This window comes from Neomonachus schauinslandi, chromosome 13 (genome assembly GCF_002201575.2).
Source record: "Neomonachus schauinslandi chromosome 13, ASM220157v2, whole genome shotgun sequence".
Taxonomy (NCBI): Eukaryota; Metazoa; Chordata; class Mammalia; order Carnivora; family Phocidae; genus Neomonachus; species Neomonachus schauinslandi.
Genome location: NC_058415.1, coordinates 71,651,895 through 71,672,866, shown reverse-complemented (window position 1 = coordinate 71,672,866; position 20,972 = coordinate 71,651,895). Strand labels below are relative to the sequence as shown.

General features: G+C 42.5%; 1 protein-coding gene across 2 annotated transcripts in view; it reads left to right on the top strand.

Moving 5' to 3' along the window:
- Positions 1–6,440: 6,440 nt before the first annotated feature.
- The window catches only part of LPAR1 (lysophosphatidic acid receptor 1), a 130,198-nt gene continuing 115,666 nt past the window's right edge, over positions 6,441–20,972 (top strand). The window contains exon 1 of one of the 2 annotated variants that reach the window (XM_021691339.1): positions 6,441–6,481. The gene's annotated coding sequence lies outside the window, so the exon portion shown is untranslated. The other variant, XM_021691340.1, reaches the window with a different exon arrangement.

Genomic DNA, 20,972 nt, shown 5'->3' with positions numbered 1-20,972 from the left:
ATCCCATTTTTAAAAATATATAGAGTGCTAATTATCTCAGCATCGTTAATTAAACGGATTATCTTTGATTTACCAATTTGCATTGACTTATTTGTCATTTATATGAATGGTTGTTTCTGAACCTACAATTCTCTTTCATTAGATTATTGAATGACATAATAGACCCTGCAGGTCTATGTGGTTCTGTTTCTGAACCTGCTTTTCTTTCTTTCTTTTTTTTTTTTTTTAAAGATTTTATTTATTTATTTATTTGAGAGAAAGAGAGACAGAGAAACAGCATGAGAGGGGAGAGGGTCAGAGGGAGAGCAGGCTCCCCGCTGAGCCGGGAGCCTGATGTGGGACTCAATCCCAGGACTCCAGGATCATGACCTGAGCCTAAGGCAGTTGCTTAACTAACTGAGCCACCCAGGCGCCCTGCTTTTCTTGTTCATTAGATTATTTACCAATCACTGCACCAACACCACATTATTACAGTATGAAGCTTTTGATATCTGAAGGGAAAATTTTTCCTCCCTCTGCTTCTTCAGAATTGTCTTAGTCATTCTTGGCCTCTTCCGATTCCACATGAATTTTGGAATCACTTTGTCAAGGTCTACGAAAGAGCCTATATTACAATTTGGAGTAGATTGCTTTGTGATCAAGGAGTCTTCTTATCCATGAACATGATGTATCTCTCCATTTATTTAGGCCTTTCTCTGTATTTCAACGAAACTTTATATTTTCTCCACACATACTCTACCTTTCTATGAGTTTTTAATCAATTATAATAAAGATTGGTTGCTATTATGAGTGAGACCTTTAAGAATTTATAATCTCTAATGGGTTGTGGTTTCTTTGTATATTGATCTTTTATTCAACAATGTTGCTAAACTCTCTTATTTGTTCTATTACTTTATTAGATTTGCTTGAATTTCTTAGCAGACAACATCATCTATAAATCATATTTTCTTGTTTTCTGACCCTTATAGCTTCTCATTTCTCTGTGTGTGTGTGTTATTAGCAAGGGGCTTCAGTACAATGTTGAATAAATGATAAAATGGTAAATCTATCCTTGTTTTATTGCTAACTTTAATAGAAAAATGTTTAATGAATTAAAATTAAGAATACTGTTTCTAGAATTAGGTTGTTGGTAGCAACTCTTTATTGTATTCAGGAAATTCCTTCCTTTCCTAGTTTGCTAAGATTAAAAACAATAAATGAATGGCAAATTACTTTATATTTTCTCATATTAAATCATCCTTACATTATGGTGTTAACCTGATGAAGTATATTTTTAAAATCCATTGCTGAACTGGGTTTGATAACATTGTATGTAAAAATAACATTTTTTAATGCCTTTTGAGATTTGTCTAATAATTTTCCTTTTTATGTTTTTTTTCTGATTTTGGTATCAAGATTTTATTAGCTCCTAAAATCATCAAGATGCTTTCCTTCTTTTTCTAATCTTTGAGACCATTTGAATAGAGGTTGTCTATAAGGATTTCATAAATCTTTCCCACTAAATCTTTGAGCTTTCTTGCAGGTAGATTTAGAAACGGGAATTCAGTTTATTTAATGGTTATAGATATATTCATGTTCTAAATTTTTTGAATCAATAGTTTTTGTAATTTATATTTTGCTAAGAAGTATTTATTTTACCTAAGTTTTTAATGTTCAGAAAGGATATATGACTATACTATTCTCTTAGTATTAAAAAATTCTACTGAAACTCTAATTATAATCTCATTCATAGTCTCGTTTTTCTTTTTTTATCCACTATCCATTTTACTAGCAATTTACCATTTTTGTTTGATTTTTATGACCCTTTCTATGATTCCTTTGTATACAGGTCTCTTGTTAGCTCTAATATTATACACGTGACACGTGTTTTTTTCTTCTTCATTTTCGTTTTTTTCTCCGTTTGTTTTCTATCAAAGCCTTTTCACTTGGGTAAGGAAGACTACAGGAAAGAACTTGCTAGTCCTTTATCTGCTGTAGACTGGCCAGATGATTTGTGCAGAAATGTGATGTGATGAGAAGCAGGTGAGCACAGAGACACTCCATTGAGGGTTTTCATTTCATTGCCAGGTAGCCCTCCCACAGGGCTGCTGTGCACACAATCCAAAGGTCTCCTCCCCCTTCTTGGAGTCTCCTCATGCTATTTCTACCATCAAGAGGGTTTTTTTTTTTTTTTTTTTTTAACTAAATTGGGCTGCCTCACCCACTCTGCCGCTGGCCTTTTAAAATAGAAAGGTTTCCTAAGGAGAATGATTTCCTTCTAGCCAAAGGAAAAACACCAGAGAGGCACACATGCCCTATGTAAAGAAGGAAGAAACCTATGCCCCAGAGGCACCTGAAGAACTTTCCCAGCAGGTTGTATTCTCTCGGGGTATTGTTTCACCAAAATGTATTTTTTGAACCAGTCTCTACATTAACAGACCAGGCGGAAAGTTTCCAACAGATCTTTCTGTTGATAGTTTTGATTACTCTCATAGAAAATTTCAAAGGCTTTTTGCCAGATGAAAGGGAACATGGGAAGGCAGAGAACTGGCATGACCAGCAATCCCTTTCTGAACAAATGATAGAGCCTAACGCAGCGACAGCCAACTTGTCCATCCTAAGTGCTTCGTCAGTTATAGCTCTTGGACCACTCACTAGAGAACATCGGTAATCTAACAAAGTCTATAGTATCCTTTGAGATGATAATGGAAACTGTACTTGAAATACTCCTCATTAAAATTCTCTTCATTTTGCTGAAAATATTTTTTTTCTCACATTTGATAGCACCAGCTGTCTTTGAGTCTTCGGCTCTGCTGAAGTCATTTGAAGAAACAAATCTAGAGAAACACTGCTTGGCAGAGGGTAAGAGAGAAAGGTTACAGCAGAAAGCATTTGGATGACTATCCAGGAAAGGCAATGGCCTGAATGGAAGAGGGCCACAGGCAGGTAAAAACATTGAAGAAAGTGTATCACGGCATCCTTCATCTTTACTGAAACAATAGCATCCATTTCAATGTTTTGTTTTTTTTTTTAAGATTTTATTTATTTATTTGACAGAGAGAGTGAGAGAGCACAAGCAGGGGGAGCAGTAGAAGGAGAGGGAGAAGCAGGCTTCCCGCTGAGCAAGGAGCCCGATGCGGGGCTCGACGCGGGGCTCGACGCGGGGCTCGATCCCAGGACCCTGGGATCATGACCTGAGCCGAAGGCAGATGCTTAACTAATTGAGCCACCCAGGCGCCCCTCTGTTTCAATGTTTTAAGAAGACTGTTCAAGTCTATTACCTTACTTTGATAAAGACAGCTCAGAACCCAATAAAATAGACTATGCTTGTATTATTATCTCATTTTACAGAGGAGAACACTGGCTCATTAGGAACACAGTACTTGTTTTGATGAATTAATTTCTGTGCTGAGCTGAATTCTGTCTTGGATTTCATGTTCTCGCTCCTTTTACGCTGGGCATACAACCTACATTGGATTTGAAAGTTATTGTCCTAAAGCTGGTTGCAGAGTAGTCTCATTCAGACAGGTCTACACTTGTCAGAAAGACAGGTCTGTCCAGGCTGACCTTGAATTTTGTTCTCCATTTCATCTTAGACCACAGGAGACCAAATAAAGAGAAAATAAAGTGTTGTACAGCAAATAACTTAGAACTCTTGAGTACATGTCTTGTGTGGACAGAACTCCCATCTGATGTCAGGACCACAGAGTAGGCAGTTATATATTAAGGCAGTTAATATATAATGAAGGCACGAGCAGCAATATTTCTTAAGATGGTAAGAGATAAAATCAATATATTCAAAAATATTCAAGGGAAAGTTGTAGGCAAGAAACTCCTTTACACTCTGACTTATGAAGAGGGGCTAAACATTGAAATACTTTTTAAATTAAATAATCTAATAATGTTTATTGATAAAATTAATATAATACTTCAATTATTTTAAATAAAAATGTAAAACATTCTTTTCACTAGATATTGAAGTTTTGGCATTGAGAAACCTAGCTAAGTGATTTTCTGAGTTGTGCAGAGCTGTGGTTGAAAACAAAACCCTTTCAGCATGTATTCTTCTCTTATCAATATATACTTTGTATTAGACTTATTGTGAATATTTTCCTATTTGCCCAATATATTTTTTTAGAGTTTAAGGTCAATGCCTCTCATTATTTGAGAAGAGTGTGTACATGCATTTCTGTACTGTACATGAACATATTGGCACCGTGCATGTATTAACATTTTTAATTTTTCACATTCTAAGTGGATTATTGTAAAATAAACCATAAATTGGTAGGAAAGGAGAGAAAGTGGAATGTTTGATTTTTTAGAAAGGGGGAGCTTGGCTGGCTCAGTCCGTAGAGCCTGGGACTTACCTCTGGGTTGTAGGTTCGAACCTCACACTGGGTGTAGAGATTACTTAAAAAAAAACAAACAACTTTTTTTTTTTTTTTTTTAAAGAGGAGGATTTGAAAGATTATCTTAAAAAAGAAACCGCTTTAGATAGTAATTGACTAGCGGACAGGTCTTAGCCCTGAGCATCCTGTGAAAACCATAGGCCAACACAGTCAAGGTTCTAAGCAGTCGCGGGCAGCTGGTCACGTTCTGTTAATAAGCACACCTAACTGGTATCTCGAAAAGTGTCCTTTACGAGAAGTCTTCCCCTCCCCGCCCACTGAGGTTTAAAGGGACCTCTCCTTTCTGAAAGCCCGAGATTACCGAGCGACTACCATCAAAACAGCCCCCCCTCCCCCCCACCCCATCGCTGTTCTGCGTTTCTTCCTCAGACCTAGCTATCCGTCCAGCCGGGCGAGTCCCCCTGCCTCACTGCTGTCCCGGTCTCTTATGGGCCCTTTCAAAGGCAAGAGCGCTCTCAGCTTTTACCCCTAAACAGCTCCTTCTGATGCGTGGCGGCTTTAGCCCCGGAGCGAGAGGCCGAGAATTGCCCAAAGTCCGGAAATCCTGGGAAGCTAAGGGTGGGAAGCGGGAGGTGGCTGGGAGGTGGCGCGGCTGGAAAGCCCCCGATAGACCGGGTGTTGTTATAGGACCTGGGCGATCCTCTGTGGCTGCCACTTTTCCCAAGAACGATCCCCAGACCTTAGTCCGGCGCCGCTCCCGCCCACACCTCCAGGTGTGCATTCCCCGCCCTTAATTACTCTCCTAAAACTGATAGTTTGCACTTGCAAAGTTTCACTGGGAAAGCGGAAGAGAAATGTGTAACCCTGGCTGTGGAGAACTAAGGGAGCACAGTCACGCTTGTTTTGGTCTGCAGACCAAGTCAATGGACAACTCAGAAACAGAGACGTGTGCACCTTTCTAGCAGAGAAGTCGACTCTTGGTTTCTTTGCAGCCTCCAGTTAGAGGCTGTGCTGGGAGAAACTTGGTGTGTTCTGCGAAGTTGAGAAACTGAACTACGAGAAAGGCCCTACTTCAGGGGTTTTGCGGGCCCGCGATGTTTTCCAGAGCTTTTCGAGGGGGACGAGTAGAGCGACAAAATGAAAATGCACCGTGTGGGGGAGCCCACCCAGCCCAGCAAGCTGGCGGGCGCTGAGGCGAGCGCGGGAGGGGTAAGCATCCGAGCCGGCGGCCGCGGGTGGGTCACACGGGGCTGCGGAGGTGGGGGGGGGCAGTAAGATAGTGACGGGAGGCTTAGGTGCCCCTCCGCCCCCGCCCAGCCGCCGGGGCGGGGAGGTGGCAATGAATGGGGTAAGGGGCGCGCCGAGGGTCGGGGCTCCGAGGGTCGGGGCTCTGGGGGCGTCACACCAGCTGACGGAACGAGCCAGGGGGAGGGAGTCGGGGGTGCGGGAATTGCCGACTTGTGCTACGTGGAGCCTGCAGAAAAGAAGGCGGAGGAAGAAAGGAGGCTGGCGTCCGCGCCAGCTCCGGCCCTCCCCCGGGGCCCCCTCCCCCGCCGCCCCGGCCAGCGCGCCAAAGCGCGAGCAGGCGGCCCGAGCGGCGGCTGGCGCTCCCCGGGTTGCGACTCCCCCGCCCGCTGCGGAGCGCTGCCCGGATCTTGGGCGGCCTGGACGCCGGCGCCGCGGAACCCTCCCCGGCTTCCCCGGGGCGGGGGGGTGGGCGCAGGGGGCGGCCCCGTTCCGGGAGACCGCCGAGGGGGCGGGCGGAGGGCCGGGCGCGGGGAGCGAGCGCGCTGCGGGAGGCCAGCCGGAGGGCAGCGGCGGGCGCAGGTAAAGGGGCGGGCGGGGCGGGGGGACGGCGCCCCCTGGGCGCGGAGCCAGTGGCCGCCGCGTCGCTTGCGCCGCCGCACGGCGCGCTCGGCTCGCACTGTCCCGGGGCAGACAGGCTTTGTGGCTGTGCGTGCGAGTGTGCGAGCGAGTTTAAGTGTGCGCGCGCGCGCGCTCGCCTGTGTCGGCTGTGGGTGGGCGTGCGCGCTTGCGAGCTGGCCTGCAGGAGGCGAGGCTCTCGTGGCCTCCGCCGCCAACCAGTTGACCGAGCCCCGGGAGGGAAGTTGCCGCAGCCGCCTGGGCCGCCGGCCCTTCCGTCCCCCGGCCAGGTCAGTGCGCCCCGGGGCCCGCGCTTTGTGCGGCGTCTGCGGCCCGGACCCGCCCAAGTGACACGTAGGTGGCCTCGGGTTACCTGGGTCTGGGTGGGAGCGCGAGAAGGCTTGCAGGGGGTGGGAGGCTCGAAATTACCCCAAAGCCGGGTCCGGGTGGACGTGGAACGCCAGGGTTCCCCGCGCGCCGCAGCGCGGAGCTCCCGCACCACTTGCTTCTCACGGACGACTCCTTAGTCTCTCCCGAGCTGCGGACTTTCAGCTTAGTTTGTGTGCAGCCGCCTAACAAACACGCTCAGCAAGTAACTGGGAAATTGAAGGCAAGGGAGGGACCTGGCTTAGAGTTGGTAGTTTTGAAACCGACAGGCTCGTTTGGTTTGTGTAGGACTAGTTTGCTATGAATGGATTTAAATTTTATTCTTGTTTTTTCTTTGCTGCCATTTGGCCTTTGATTTGTAGGGGATGACGGCATCCAGGACTTGTTGCTGCCTTCGGTCTGGGGCCTGAGATTGTTGCTCTCTGTCGCTACTTCTCTTTCTTTTCTTGTTTGTTGAAATCTCTGGATTTTTCGTAAATGTGGGTTTTCAGCGAGGGCTTGCTTGTTAAAGTTTCACTGATTCCCATTGGAATAGGTGCATATTTGCAAACCTGAATATCGGAAACCTGTAACTGCAGTGATTAGGATAAAATCCTCTATTCCTTCAGGCTCTAACAGTCCTTGTTTTTCACCTATTTGCATAAGTGTTGTTTGCCCAGCGTAAGCATAACTGTGAAGCCAGTGGTCTGTGATTCAAAGCCTGCGATTCTGGTTAAAGGGAGACTGCACTGGGAAACCTTCTAATTCTCCTAAGAAGCGATTCACTTGTCAAATAGAAGAGTAAGCCCCAAGGGAAAAGGGTGTTTACTGGAGTTATGACTGTTTGGACTGAACTAAATTGCATACACACACACACACTCACTCACTCGCTCACTCTACCATCTAGTTGTTTCTGTCCTTGGTTCTCTAAATCTGGTAGGAGTGAGAAATTTGCCTCAAATGCAAAACTGTGAATAACGATTAGCACTGTAAGTATGTTAAGGCCGTGTTTTACTGGACACCGTTTAATTTGAGGATAAAGAAGCTAAGTAACAGTGCGTAGGGGGAAGGCAGGGGCTAGAATGAAGAGTGGGTTGTTATAATCTGAGTCCCTATGCTCACCACGTCCCCTAGTGGTCCCACCTTAGCCAGTCAGGTCAGCTTGTTTTCATCTCGAGGTACTCATCTGGAAAATGGATGGATTTAATGATCTTTTCTGTTCTTTCCAGCTCCCCCAGGTAATTAGAACCTAGCGGTTGGTTATCCCATGGTAGAACAGTAGTGAGGGCAAGAGGGTCAAAGGTAGAAAAAAAAACTTGCAGTAGGAGATGCTGGGGGGGGGGGGCGGGTAGAGGAAGAACCTTGACCTGGGGGTTGATTTTCCTCTATTTTTTATTTCCTCCTCCACAAGGGCATCAATAATACTCCCCCACACCCCCCTTAATCTTCCATTCTGTTACAGTGAGTGAACTTGTTTAGCCTTAAAAGTGATGTGGAGTGGGGGTAACCTCTGTCGTGGGACCTGACCAACTTCCCATTTGCATCAGTGTCTCTCAGGCTCAGCAGCTGCCCAGTGCTGTAGGCACTCAGAGGATCTCAGTATCCCTGTAAATGATGGGGAAAAATACAGAGATGGGAAGGGCAGCCCTTTCAACAGCTTGTGTTTGGAAACTTCTATTTTTGTTTGAAGCTAATATTTACCAAACAGAAATTTCATTTAAAAAAAAATTATACCATAGATTTTCAAGGCTTTACTGAATTGGTTCTATTAGACTGGGAAATTCAAGGAAAGTAAAACTCTTACTTGCTAAGTCTTTTTGATACATAATGACACCCAGCCTGAAGTTAGTGATTTTTAGGGCCAAGAATCTTATTTCAAATGCTAAGTAAGGAAAGTTGCAATCTGGGCAGAATACACTGTATCATTTTCACTGGGAAGCTCCAAGTGTTCAGCAAATAACAAGACTTAAAATTTAGTTTGAGGTCAAGATTTTAATATCTGTGCTTAATGTGTGGCTGGTCTTCCTGTAATTTTTTTGGTACCCATATGCATACACACTTGAGGAGCATGATTTATTTTAAAAGTGAAGTGTGATGTAATAAAACTGGGAACATAGCTTTTGGTTTAAGGTCTCAAAGTTTGCTCTGGCTTTGTTAACTCAGCCTCATACTACTTGGTTTCTTGTTTTTACATATCATGTTACCCCCTCCCTCCCAAATCCCTATTGTGTTATTAAGTAGGTATCTCGTGGAGAACTATGGATATCTTAGGAGGTTGGGAGAAAAGGAGAAAATCGTAATTAAATAAGCAGTTACTGAATTCCTCCTATAGAGGCGGACACAAAGATGCTAAAAAGAGCGGCAGTGCAGAGGGAAAACATGCAGCTAAGTTCAGTACATAGTAGCTGGATGGCATAACTAGGTGTCAGCTGTAGAATCCAAGAACCCTTGGCATGCTCGGGAATGGAAAATGAACTTCTGACTCTGGGGAAGACTTCACAGAAGGGCCTTGAAGGGTGAAAATGATGCGTCTCTTGAAAGATGCATGGTGGAGAATGAAGATGTAGTTGGGGTAATGAAGGGGTAATGAAGGCTGGAAGGGGACCAGGCGGTAAATTAGGGGGGACCTGGGATGTTATTTTAAGAAGTTGTGCTACGTGGGGTTGGGAAGGGCTAAGTATTAACCCCCAAAATGCAGGAAGACAATGGTAATGCCTACTGGGGCATCGTGAGGGGTGAAATGTGTGAAAGGACCGAGCTTTGATTCCTTTACATTTCGTTGTAATTCATGGCCAGTGAATGTTAGGGCACTGCTACCAGCTCATCCAGATTATATAAAAATGATAAAATAAACGACACATAGTTTCCTCCTCCACAGTCCTCCCAAACTGATAGTGGTCTTTTGAGAAATTTCACTGAGCAGAAATTAATGATGCTTGTGAGGCCTTTTGAGCCTGTGAGTTAAAATCACTCGCCAGGCACAGAGCTGACCAAGAAAGCCTTTTGTTTTGTTTAGGGAAGGGCCTGCGAGTTAATGCTAATTTAAACATGACTCGGATGGCAACCAGCATTCTTGACCCTGTTTATCTTATACATAGTATTTAACTACAGCGGTTGAATATTTGTCGTACAGAAGAGAAAGAATTATTACTAGTTTTGAAATGGGACTAATGCCCTTGTAAAGGGGAGGAGGAAATCATCCAGGGAGGAGGTTGGGGAGAGAGCACTACTTTGGGTACTGCAGTGAGGGCTGACCCAACCCTGAAAATCCTTTAATTGTAATTCCAATAGAAGTAGCTTAATGGTGTAGATGAATACTTCTTTAAGAACCTCCTTCCCGATCATCTGCTTTTTTTCCTCCCTGAATCTCTAGAGCTAAGGTGTCTAGTTTATAACCTCTCAGATAGGAAGAATCTCTGTGGGGTCCATCTGAGAGAGAGGCATTTGGCTGCTCTGTCGGTTTCTTCTCTTACCACAGTGCCTCCGTGTCGCAGGTGGGCGTGGACGGCTTTTCAGCTGTATGTCAAAGGTGGAGCTGGTCTGGCTAAGGCTTCTAATTGCCTTGAATCGAGATGCTGGGCTACCCAGGAGCCTTAATAAAAGATTAGGTCAGGGGCTTTTTACTATCTTCTGAGTACAATTTGAATGAAGGATCCTCCCACCAGTTTTATCTTTTGCAAGGGAACTGGGTTTGGCATGTTTAATTAGTTAATTTGAAGGAGCCCAGGGTTAGTATACTCTTGTTTCTTAGAAGGATATTTTTTTTTGTTGTTTCTTTGGTTTTTAGGGAGGGAGGTAAGAGAGGGTGGTGGTGATTGTGATTTTATTTAAATGCCCTGACATTTTTTCCTGCAGGTTGGTATGATTTCACAGTAGCATTGTTGTTACTGACTTATGGAGATTGGGCAAAGAAGATTGTCCTAATACTTTGATGTTAGCTCCTGTCATCCGATCGGTGCTATAGAGACTTTAACCTTGAAGTTCATGTAAAATTCAAATTTCTTTCAGAGATGAAAGAGGACTGCTGTACTGTGTGCATGGATCTAGGTTATAATTTTTTTATTTTTATAGTACTGCTTTGAAAAAGTGCTAGAAATGACAGGGCAGACTCTTAACTTTAGTCCAGTGCTGAAACAAACATATAAGCCTGAATGAGCTAGATCAGGCTGTGTTTGTTGTATTTAATATGGAGATAAAAGAATTTCAAAACCAACCTCTTTCTTTAAAAAAGATAGTTTGACCCATAACACCTGGTCATGGGTCTCTTTGGGGGTGGGATTTCCCAGGTTGAAACCGTTAAAGCGAATTTTGTTCATTATAACCATCAGAGGTGCCTATGCTTATGAAGGTTTAGGACTTACTACCGCAGAGAGTGCTACTGTGAACCATTTCTTTGTGGCAAGTTTCCCTTTATCCATTTTCTTAAATATCAAAGCAATGGACTAGATTCGATTTCATGTAAATCCGTCCTCCGTTTTCTTTCTCTGTGTTTAAGTGTTTCTCCTTGACCAATCTTTAAGCTGCCTTCACTCTGAAACTCTGCCCTAACAGAAGGATATTCCTGGCTCTTTGGAAGGAGAAATGATTCAGGGGCAGAGGAGACAAGTTCTCTTCAACCCTAGCAGCACTCAAGTGATTGCCTGCTGTATAATAAGCATTGTGCTAGGAGTCCAGACAGGACTGCTACCCTCCAGGAGGTGCAGACATGTTAACAGATTGGTGTAACAAGTGATTCAGTGTAGCAAGTGTGATGAGTGAGGTGAGCGAGATGAGCCCATGGCAGTATGGGAACACCAAGCAGAAACACCTTACCTTCAGGGGCGTGGTGGTGGTGGTCAGGGTCAGGGAAGACTGCTGAAGGGTTAGGATTTGGAAGGACCCTAGCAGATAAATCAAGGAACCTAAAAGAGAAAAAAGGGATCAAGATAGAGGGAATCAAAAGGCTTTGTATTTGGGTAAGTCAATATTTCTCTCTTTTTACATCTGTAAAATGGGAATAAGACCTGACATCTGCTTGCCAATTCTAGTTTTCATTTACTTGTTCCTTAATCTTTCATTTGTTCAGTGGTCTATAGATATTTGTTGCACACCTACCATATACTGGGAAACAGAAAACAAGGATGTTTTTTCATCTTTTCAGGGAGTGCTATCATATTTTTTTTTTAAAGATTTTTTTTTTTAAATTTATCTATTTGACAGAGACAGATAGCGAGAGCAGGAACACAAGCAGGGGGAATGGGAGAGGAAGAAGCAGGCTTCCTGCTGAGCAGGGAACCTGATGTGGGGCTCAATCCTAGGACCCTGGGATCATGACCTGAGCTGAAGGCAGACGCTTAACGACTGAGCCACCCAGGTGCCCCTTCTATCATATTATTTTAATGGAAGTTCTTTTGAAATGCTTCAAATACAGAGCATGCTTATTGAATTATTCTTCCATTTGAGTCTCAGTGGCTTCAGGTAAGTTAGCCTTTCGCTCATAAACAGGAGAAGGAGACAGAGCCTGGTATTCTCATTGTCATTTGATAAACTTGAAATGTTTTGCCGAGATTTACCTGTTTGTGTCAGATCTAGAGACAGCTCTAGCTGTGTCTTATCTGTAACCTTGGCTTGCTTCCATCTCAATTTCGATATTTTTATGTTTTTGAGAGATTTTATTTATTAGAGAGAAAGCATGAGCAGGGGGGAGGGCAGAGGGAGAGGCAGAAGCAGACTCCCCGCTGAGTAGGGAGCCTGACACGGGGCTCGATCCCAGAACCCTGAGATGATGACCTGAGCCAAAGGCAGACGCTTAACCCACTGAGCCACCCAGGCACCCTCATTTTGGATATTCTTAATTTTGACCCAACTTGTGTTTGAGTTTCTATATTCAGTTTATGATTTACTAGAATAATTCAAATCTAGTGTTCATTGGGGAGTCAGTTATTTTGAGGCCACACTATCTCTGTACTTTGATGTTAATGTAGTTTACTTATCTTGTTTAGATCACTGGGGAATGAACACAGTAGAAAGTGTTCTAACCAGAAGAAGGTAGCTGCATTCATTTATAAAAAGATGTGGATTTTGTAATGATTCAAACAATATAGAGGTGTCTAAAGTACATGTAATAACCTCCCTCAGCCCCTTTAACCTTAAGCGTGTGATGTAGCTCCTTTGTGAGCAATTTGTTACATAGCCTTCCATACTTGTACTTCTCTTACAGATCTACAAACTTGTTTGTGTATGTAGATATTTACATGTGTGCGTGCAGGTCTGTTTATAGATACCCAAGGACCTGTGTGTATGTGTGTCTGTGGGTGCACACACTCGCTCCTGCCTCTGTTCTAGAGAGTCTGTTAGGAAGGCTGCCACCGTGGCTCAGACCTTTGAAGTCCCAGGAGCATGTGAATCTTCAGAAACAGACTTCCACGCACACATATAAATGGGACTTCTTGAATCGGTGCAGTATGGTATTACTCAGTGAGGTTTCTATCAGAGAGAGATGAATGTCTGGCTGTTATGAACAGAGAACAAGAAAACTATTTCCAGCTGTGTGACAACCGAGACAACAAATATCATTGCAGAGAATGTTATTCTCACAAGGACTGTGCTTCATCTGGGTCTCGGGTGAGGGGAGGAGGGGCCTTTCGGAGCACGTGTTTGGCATCTGCGAACCTTTTGTTAGGTGAAAAACAAGGCGTCTGGGGTAGGCCTGTCCAGCTCTCCAACAGAGAAGATAGGTGGAGTTCCTTATTCCAGGCAGGTTTCATGGTGCGAGTTTTAAGCGAGGAGCCCCCTTCCAAGGCCATAATCAGACGGTAAGGTGGAGGGCTCTCGCTGAGGGAGACTCACAGCTGAAACAGAATTGCCTTTTGTGAAGGGGCCGCTTTGCCATCTTGGGCTGTGATTTGTTGGAAGAGGGGTTATTGTCCTGTCCAGAAAATGAGGCATTCATTCTGTATTCAGTATTTATTGTAGTTCCATACAGAACAGCTTGCTGTCCTTGGAGTAGACACGGAGACTTAAAAGTTCAAAGGCTAGGGCAGGATAACTGACTTCCAAATTCGGCAGAATCTGGTTCCCTTGTCACTTTCTCTGAGCCCCAGTCAGTTCAGTTTCATGCAGCCGAATCTTGGAGCACTTCTGTGGTGAAGTCCTTATGCTTGGCTCAGGACACTAAAATAAAATAATAATAATAAAGCCACCAAGAAAGTATGGTCTCTGCTCTCAAGTAGCTCATAAACATGGAAAGCCATGGAAATAAATGCCTGAGATCGGGCAGACAGTAATAAATATTTTAACAGAGTGCCATCTGAACATCTGAGGATGGAGAGAGTAACTCTGCCTTGGAGGTGAGGAAGGATTTGCAGCAGGATTCTGGCCTCCGTGCACAGTTTGGCTGAGAAGCTCATTCCACATGGAAGCATAGAAGGCGCAGGCGCTGCGGGTGAGTGACCGGTTAGGGTTTGTGGCAGAGTTAGGTAATGCTTCGGGTCAGTCTTGCAGTGCCAACAGGCAGAGCCATTGGGAACCAAACAAAGAAAAGGGCATGTCGATGCCATTAGCAGATGGGACATGACAGTATAAGAATTCTTCCAGTGAGGCATGTTGGTTTTAGGCAGAGATTTTCAGCTGGTGGCTGGAATTTGGATTTGAAGCTTGGCTGAGAGGTCAGAGCTTGGCAGTATTGGTGAGTAATTGTTATATATCAGAGTAAATACCAGTGAAATTTACAGGATAAGCTGAAGAGCACTTTTAGAGTGAGAAGAGTGGTATATATATATTTTTAATATAAAAATATAGAAATTCTCCTCCAGCTTTATTGAAGTATAATTGACAAATAAAACGGTAAGATATTTAGTGTAAAATGTGATTTGATGTACATGCACATTGTGAAAGGGACCCTCACCCTCAATATACTTGGTGTTTTAACAAGGACAAGATGTATTTTGATTCTTTAGGCTGTTTTTCTTTCTAGCAGGTGACTGAAATAGTCTTATAGGCTGTCACACATTCACTGAGCGCCCACGATGGCTTTTCTTGATGAGGTAGTCCTGGGATGATGATACAAAGAGGATGGAGTTCCAGCTTGATGTTCCTTTGGGTGCATAAAAGCTCCCGAAACAATCCATTCCAGCAAACGAAAAGACAATTCTGAAACTAATTAGAAGGCTAGTGGTGGTTTGGGGGCTGAGAGGAGTTGCAAAATATAGTTTTAATTTACTGCAGGACTAACAGCAGTGAAAGTCCTATTACCGTCATTGCTACAATAAAAGAGAAGCTGAGAAACTTAGCAAAACTCTGGAAACCCTATTAGCGTAAAGACCAGATGTAGGAACCCCAACAGGTTTTTTGTGGGGATTTATAAAATCTGGTCTAGTACATGTAAGCTTCCATTGCCTGATGAAAGGTCAAAGTAGGATACAGTATAACTTTGCTGTTTACTTGTTTTTGTTTTTTTTTGTTTTAAAAACTTTTCTAATTGTGTATTTCCATTTTGTATAATTACATTGGCATGGCTTCCTGCATGTGAGCTAGAACAAGGATAAATCTGTTCTTAGTCGTTTTCTCTCTAGGCCATTATGATTCTTTGAAATTACACTCTTTCCCATTTGATAATAAACACAGTACGTGCTCATTTTAGAATTTGGAAAGTATAGGAGACTCAGCCATAGTGCTGCCCTTCAAGAATAACTTCCTCATTCCATTTTGGGTACATTTCTTGGGAGTTTTTCAAATATTTGATCTTCCTGAATAGTCAGTAGCATTCTGTGTTGTTTCTTAAGTAGACCTGCCATTAAAATCTTCCATTTTTAATTTTCAGTGACAACATGGTAGTCACAATGTTTAATTAGTTCCCATCTCCGCTTGCTTCTTCTCTCTTTATTTTAAGGGTGTATGCTTCTCTGCTATCTTTCGGTGCTGGTGTTCCCAGAGCTCCAGCCTTGCTCTGAACACACTCCATGGGTGAGCTTATCTACACAGCGGACTGTGGTTCCCAGGCCTTTGCCATGGACTGTGGCTTCTCCCTAGAGTTCTCTGTTCCCTGGTATCCATATGCTTGCTCTCTTTCCATTTTTAGGTTTCAATTCAAATGCCACTTTGTTAGTGCAGCCTGCCCTAATGACTACATTTAAGATTGTATGACCTTTCCCGTTTATCCGACATGCCTGATTTTTTTTTCCCCCTCCACTGTATTGTTTTTTGACGTTTGACTTTTGACTTCTTAAACAAGGGAAAGTGGTTTTTTCAATTTTTCTTAGTTACTGCTCTTTTCACCATGCTTAGTACAGTCCCTTGCACATAGTAGAACTCAGATTTTCTGAAGAACAAGTCTTTTGAAAGGACATTTTATGAATTAAAAATTAGTATACTGAGCACGTTATAATGCATAACCTGTGGTCTTGAGTGCTTGGGATTTACAATCTAGGGAAGGAGGCAGCCTTGAACAAGTAACTCAGTGTGATTGGAATGACTGAGAAAAGCAGGGTGTCCTGGAAGAGTGGAGTAGGGAGACCAGGTTTGGGAGGGTGGGAAGAGTTTTTTGGAGAAAGCGGTATTTATACTGAGGCTGGAAAGATGAGTTGAATTAGTTCAGTGAAACTGGGAGGATGGAAGAGGAAACAAGACCTTGATACAGAAAAGGAAGGGGTAATTTGGGGAAAATGCTGAGGAAAATCAAAAGTCTGGGCCTCACTTCTTGAGTTGAAATTAGGTCATTTGTTTTAAATGATGAAATTGCGTGAGGGTGGAGATTGATCAGCTTTGGCATTTTTGATATATAGTACTTCATTCCAACAATTTTGAATTATTTTTGCTAATTTTGCCAGTCATTGAGGGAGAAGGAATTTTCAGTCTAAAAGTAGCAATGTTTTTAATGGACCTAGCTTAAATTCTGTTTTGTGCCAGAAAAATGCTGTGAAAATGTAAAACAATACAGGCAAAGTAAACATTCTTGTTAATACCTGACTTCATCGGGAATGCTATTGATGGTTCCCTATGATGTGGCCGATTATTGCTTTATCGCACACATGTAATCTTTTGCATAAACTTCCTTTATCATAGTAACTAAGTGAGGTTTGTACAGTTTGTCTTTCTGGTCAGTTGCGGGTTTTGTGTTGTGATGCTTGAAAAGAGCAGGATTTTCTCTATGTGACAAGTACAGATAGGTTTATTAATTCAGCCACTATAATATTATTCTCATTTTCTCTGCCCTGGTTCTGTCATAGACTGATAATGGTCCTTCAGTCTCTGTCTACAAATGGGCTTTTGTCAATTTCTTTATAGCACTTTCTGTGTGTCAGCATAATATTAAATAAAGATTCCTGTTGGGCCTTTATTATGTGTTTATTAATGTAAAATAATCCTCTGCATTTGGAACCACACCCTACTTTTTTCCTGAGATTAATATTGCCAATCTGCTTTTTTGTCTTTGAAAAGACTTCACTCGTGCTTTCTGATTTTAAACTTCCGGTGTCCTTTTATTTTATTTTTTTTTTGCCTATAAACATTTATTTATTTATTTTAAGGATTTTATTTATTTGACAGAGAGCACAAGCAGGGGGAGCAGCAGAGAGAGAGGGAGAAGCAGGCTCCCCGCTGAGCAGGGAGGCCGATGCAGGGCTTGATCCCAGGGCCTTTCCCAGGGCCCTGAGATCATGACCTGAGCCAAAGGCAGCCGCTTAACTGACTGAGCCACCCAGGTGCCCTGCCTATAAACAGTTAGTTGGATTTTGTTTTAGCATACCTCTTAAAGGAAGCGTATGGCCTTTACGTTTATTGTTACAACCCACATGTTTGAACCTCATTCTTACCCTTAAGTTTTCTCTTTGTTATGAAAGGTACCATAGCCTTGAGTAAAAAGAACTGGCTTGCCTTTTTCCATCAATATTTCGCCGTATAGGCTTATATAAATTACATAATGTCTTTAAGCCTGCAGATTTCTATTTGTAAAGAAACAACACACAAACACACACAAATCCTGAATTAATGGTTTAAAAATGTTTGGCACACTGAATGCGTTAGCTTTTACTATTTTCATTGTTGATAGATTCAGTCATGTGAAATTGTTGGTAGTTGGTTGCTCTTGACCTATAAAAATGGCAGGTTTTGTATGGGTCAATCTAATATGCTTCCTGCCTTTTTTTTTCTCTTTCTGTGCCTTGTTCAGTACATCCATAGTATTTTGAAGTGGTCTAGTTTTCAATTTTACAAGTGATTGCCTCTGTTTTCCAAATACATTCCTAAACCTGGGTTTCTCTGGTTCTCAAAATCAAAGAACTAAATTACTTTGATCCCACTCCTCTGCACAACAAAGAATTTAGTATGCCTTAATTATTCTTGCCTTCTTTCCCCTTCCCAATTTCCATTATACATTTAATACATAAATTTATACATGTTTTACCTCCGAAATTGTTAAGTATAGACTTCAGATTTTTGTCTTCTATTCTGTAATAAAATCTGCCACTATATTTTGTATGTGTCTGTTTTGACCCTCATTAGCTCTTGTGGTCACTAGGCCCCTTGCTTTAGCTGGCTCGAAAGGTATCTCCTGTGTAGTTGGGGGATTTCTTCATATTTATCCGGCCAATGGCATCTTCTGCATTCCTGAGTTAGACTCAGGACTTTTCCTACATTCATCAGAGCATGTGTCTTGTTGAAGTTCAAAAGATGCAGTGTGCATCTTTCAGATTTATGTGGTCTAAGAATGTGCTGCATATCCATCTTTCAAAGAGTGTAGTGGAAATAATGGCTTGATTTTGGCTTCCCCCCCCACCTCTTTCTAGTACTGTTGCTGATCTTTGCTGTTTGGTGCACCTTCTTGAGCATTTTAATGGGAAGTTGGGAGGAGTTGTATTGGGACATCTGGTTTAGTGGCTTTCAACGTGTTTTTCTTTTTTTTTTTTTGACCATGCCCCAAGGTTAGCAATGGTTATATACGTGAATAAAACAAGTTTCATGCAGCTTAACTACAAACAGAAAACTATAACATTTTTTGTTCCTATGTTTTCTATTATGGTCTATTCATTTTCATTAAAAAATGCTGGTCATAACTCAGAAATTTTGAAAACAGTGATCTGGTGTGTTGCTGTTCTATGTGGAATTAGGGCCATTCACTATTCAACATGTCTTTATTATGTACAATACCAGTTCCCGTGCTGGTAGCTGGGAATGGAGTGGTACATAAAGTAGTCATTATCACTGGAGGCATGAAGCATAGAGTCTGGTGGGAAGGGGGATACTGACCAAATGATCACTCAAATATATACTTACAAAATATGAGCATTAGAAGGGAAGAAGAACAGGGAGTTTCAAAACATTAAATGGAGAACCTTATCTGACTTTGGGGTGAGTCAGGATTTCCCTGGGGAAGTGACATTTGATTAGCTCTGCAGAATGAGAAGGGGTTAACTGCAGGGCTGAGGTGGGTTGTGTGAACATGGGACTGTAGAGTCATGGAAGAATTGAGTAATAGAAGCGAAATAATGACAGAAGGCAGGCCTTTTGGTCTGATGAGTTGGCAATTTTTTGTGATACATAGTGGGCCTTTCTATTTGTGACTTTCCTTCCCCCACTTAACAAAATTCAGGTAGGAATAGAAAGGATATTTTTGGGAGGTAGGTGTAGGTTTTGAAGCAGTTTTATATTATAGCAATTTTGTGGCTTGCTCTGCTTTAGGAACTGTATAAAGCTCTGCCTGGATCTGTAGATGTAGTTTTGGTTGGATTAAAAAAAAAATACTCATATAGTGTTGTTACCAATTTAGTAACTATGCATAATTCGGAAGAAAGTAAAACACGGAAATTAAGTTTTGGTAAGTGAGGACCAGGTGGTTGGGTGGATGTTTCATAGCTTCTCAGTGGCTTTTTTGTTTCCAATAATGGAATTAGGAATTATTACTGTGAGGATTTTTTTTTTTATTTTGCCATAGTAGGATTTTTAGGGTTCTCCCCTCACCTTTTCTAAAGCTGTGTGAAGAGGTTTTTTTTTTTAAATATTTTATTTATTTATTTATTTGAGAGAGAGAATGAGAGAGCATGAGCAGGGGGAGGGTCAGAGGGAGAAGCAGACCCCCCGCTGAGCAGGGAGCCCAATGCGGGACTCGATCCCGGGACTCCAGGATCATGACCTGAGCCGAAGGCAGTGGCTTAACCAACTGAGCTACCCAGGCGCCCCTATCTCTTTTTTTTTTTAAGATTTTATTTATTTATTTGAGAGAGAGAATGAGAGAGAGCACATGAGAAGGGGGGAGGGTCAGAGGGAGAAGCAGACCTCCCGCTGAGCAGGGAGCCCGATGGACTCCGGGGTCATGACCTGAGCCGAAGGCAGTGGCTTAACCAACTGAGCCACCCAGGCGCCCCTGTGTGAAGAGTTTTTTTTAAAATATATTTTAAATTGGAAATTCATAAAGTAAAATTGAAACTAAATGAGACAGATGCGAGATCAGGAGTCAAGTGCCAGAGGGAGTCAACAGTGTCCGTGGGCCTTTGATCGTACCCACGCTTTCCAGGCCTTCAGGTCGTTGTCTTAAAAGAGGGCTTGGTCAGACTGAGAAAGACAAGTACCATATGATTTCACTCAGAAGCAGAATCTAAAAAACAAATGAACAAAAGAATAGGACCTATAAATTCACAGAACAAACTGATGGTTGCCAGAGAGGAGGAGGTGGAGGGATGGGCAAAGTGAGTAAAGGGGATGGGTGGGTGGGAGATACGGGCTTCCAGTTGTGGAATGAGTAAGTCATGGGAATGAAAGGTCCAGCATAGGGAGTATAGTCAGTGATACTGGAATAGCGTTATGTGGTGCCCGATGGTAGCTACTCTCGTAAGCAGAGCAGAACCTAGAGAGAAGTTGAATCACTATCTCGTACACGCAAAACTAATGTGACATTGTCCACTGTACTCAAGTAAAAAAATAAAAATAGAGGACTTAGAATCAGTTTGCACTAATCGTTCTCATTCGGTGACTCTGTACTTTTTATTTTCAACTTTGCTCTGGCTGTTTAATGTTCAAAGAACATTGAGCTAATTTAGTCTGACAAGCTCAAGCTAAATGTGGGAGAACTCCAGGTATTTACGTCCTTATGTGTATTGTAAGGCCAGGCTCATTGGATGACACATCTAGTGCTTTTCTCGGCAACATGGATGGGTGGGCAAAGATTAGGACTTTCCTGGGCAGATCTTTACGGCTTTACCATCCTGGTTTGCAGTTTGCCCATACTTGAAATTTTTTTTTTTTTTTTTTAACCTTTGAGAGTCTCTGAAGATGAAAAATCATCTTCATTCAGTTTATTTTCTGAGTATTTTCTTTGGGGGAAATGTGCAGTATCTAAGTTATATATAATCACATTTTATAAAAACCAATTGAACAGTGAGTGATGTTATTTCAAAGAGACTTAAGGGCTAAGGAATCACATGGAGGACTAATTCAGTTTTAATG